Below are 2,500 nucleotides of genomic sequence, written 5' to 3' on the forward strand. Positions count from 1 at the left end.
ACGTGTGCATGTGTTCTTTATCATTCATTTATTTATTTATTTATTTTTATTATATATATATATATATATATATATTTTTTTTTTTTTTTTTTTTTTTTTGCTCTGCACTTAACCAGAGAGTAATTTGTATGAAGTGCAGCTTTAGACATCATAAAACAAATATGTAAATATAAATGCATTTTCTTCTTTCTTTCTCCCTTGTTTCTCTTTCGTTGTTCATTAATACGCTGTTCTTTCATGTAATTCTATGTAGTTCATTCCACTGCGTTTTGAAAGAAAGAAGGGTAATAGGCCTAAAAATCATAGAAACGAAATGTGGTAAAGTTGTACTAATGATTCTATTATTTTCTTTGTTTGTAATGTGACATTTTTAAACAGAAAGGATTTTTTTTTTTTTGTTACTTATTTGGTTCTTTATTTATCTTTATCTATTTATTTTTATTTATTTATTAACTTTTATTTATTTATTTTATTTTTGGTGACTTTCATACGAACAAAACTAAAAGGAGGTTCATGTAAATATTTTAGCTCCGTTACCACTACGCATGTTATTACTATTATCAATATTACTCTATTTCTGATGCCGATGAAAATATTATAATAATTACTGCAGTGAGATCATCAAAATGTGTAAAAAATAACAATGATCCGCACATTATTTAGAGAATATAGTTTATAAATTTAGCAAAAAACATTCTTATCGACCTGGCTGCCTACAAGGTGGATGGTTGGTGATAAAATCAGTCGATTCACATTGCACTTTTATTCTCTTTCTGTTATTTATATTTCTTTGTTTATCTATATTCGTTTTACATGCCCTTAGAGTTTTATGCACGTAAGTGAAGTAAAAGAAAAAGAGCGGAGGAGGAAAGGTGGAAGTGATGACTACGAAAGGGAGAAAATAATAAGATAACAGAATATGAAAGAATGGAAAACAACAACAAGAACAACAACAACAACAACAACAACAACAGCAACAACAGCAGCAGCAGCAGCCACAAAAAACACAAAAACAAGCTAGACATGTCATAAAAAAGAGAACGTAAGAACAGCACTGAGAGATTAATACGCCAATAATATCTATGCGTAAAAATCCTTTGGCAGTTGGATACTGAATACATAACGAAAATAAAATTATACACGGCCCAACCAGTTCCATTAAATTGGGTCTTCATCTAAACATTTAGCCTCTATGACCCCGCCTCCCCATTAGACGTAGATCAGGAGAAAGACGAACAGACGAAGCATGGATAGTAGAAACTCACAGTCAAGACCACTGTTTGTCAATGAACCTCTTACTCCGGCAACTGAATCGAACCTTCACTCCGGTAATTCCAGTGAACCTTTACCCCGTTAACTGTATGAGGCACCGGCAGTAAAATAGGTCCATAACTTTGCTAGTCTAAGACCTCTGGCCACTTCGGCCTGTGAATGGAGTCGATTCTGCTCTCATATCCAATCTCTAACACGGTGATCACGTTTGCCGAATCGCTCATACGCCAAGTGTTGTTAAGCGCTAACTACCCGAACGTGACTTGGTATCTAATGTACCAATCCTTAAAGGGCTTCTGGCTCTGAGGGGAAGGGAAAAAGTGGGTGTTCTCTTAGATCTATGGGCCGTTTATGCTTTCGGAAACGGGAGGGAGAGGGGAGGGGGGCTTCTCACGCCCTTTCAAGAGCTGTTTGTCGGTAGTTCGAGTTGTGATTGGAGTGAAGGAGAGAATGTTTACCTCTCTTCTCTTCTCCTTTCTCTCCTTTGTCTCTGCCCTTTTGTATTTATTCTATAATTTTCTGTCTCTATCTCTGTCTGTCTGTGTGTGTCTCTCTCTCCAGCTATCTATCTGTCTGTCTGTCTATCTATCTATCTATCTATATCTCTCCCTCCATGTCCATCTATTTTGTTTTCGTTTCTCTATTTGGTAACAATATCGTAATGCAAACACAACTGTACGCAAACCGATCTCCAAATTATGACAACACTCAATCTCAAACAAAGACGATTAAAAGCACAAACAACAACGTACCCAAATAGGGGATCGAGAGAGAGAGAGAGAGAGAGAGAGAGAGAGAGAGAGAGAGAGAGAGAGAGAGAGAGAGAGAGGATGGAGGGAGAGAGTAGAGAGAGAGAGAAGAGAGAGAGATAGAGAGAGAGATGGGAGAGAGAGAGGAGAGAGCGGAGAGAGAGAGAAGAAGGAGAGAGAGAGCAAGAGAGCGACAAGAGAAGGGGGGAGGGGAGATGATATAGAAGAGAGAGAGAGAGAGAGAGAGAGAGAGAGAGAGAGAGAGAGAGAGAGAGAGAACGCGAAGTGCGGTGCAAATTTGCGAATATCCAATAGCGGAACGACCAGCAACGATAACGTATTCCGAAGAGATGAGACCGGGACGCCCTTCAGTACATCTGCGGTCGACACTTTCACGACGGCCCCTGGCAGTGGTCAGCGCACATTCTGCTTAATATTCCAGCAAGAGCGAAGCGAAGCGTGCCGGGGAAACCATGTCA

Source organism: Penaeus monodon, chromosome 11 (assembly GCF_015228065.2).
Source record: "Penaeus monodon isolate SGIC_2016 chromosome 11, NSTDA_Pmon_1, whole genome shotgun sequence".
Classification (NCBI taxonomy): domain Eukaryota; kingdom Metazoa; phylum Arthropoda; class Malacostraca; order Decapoda; family Penaeidae; genus Penaeus; species Penaeus monodon.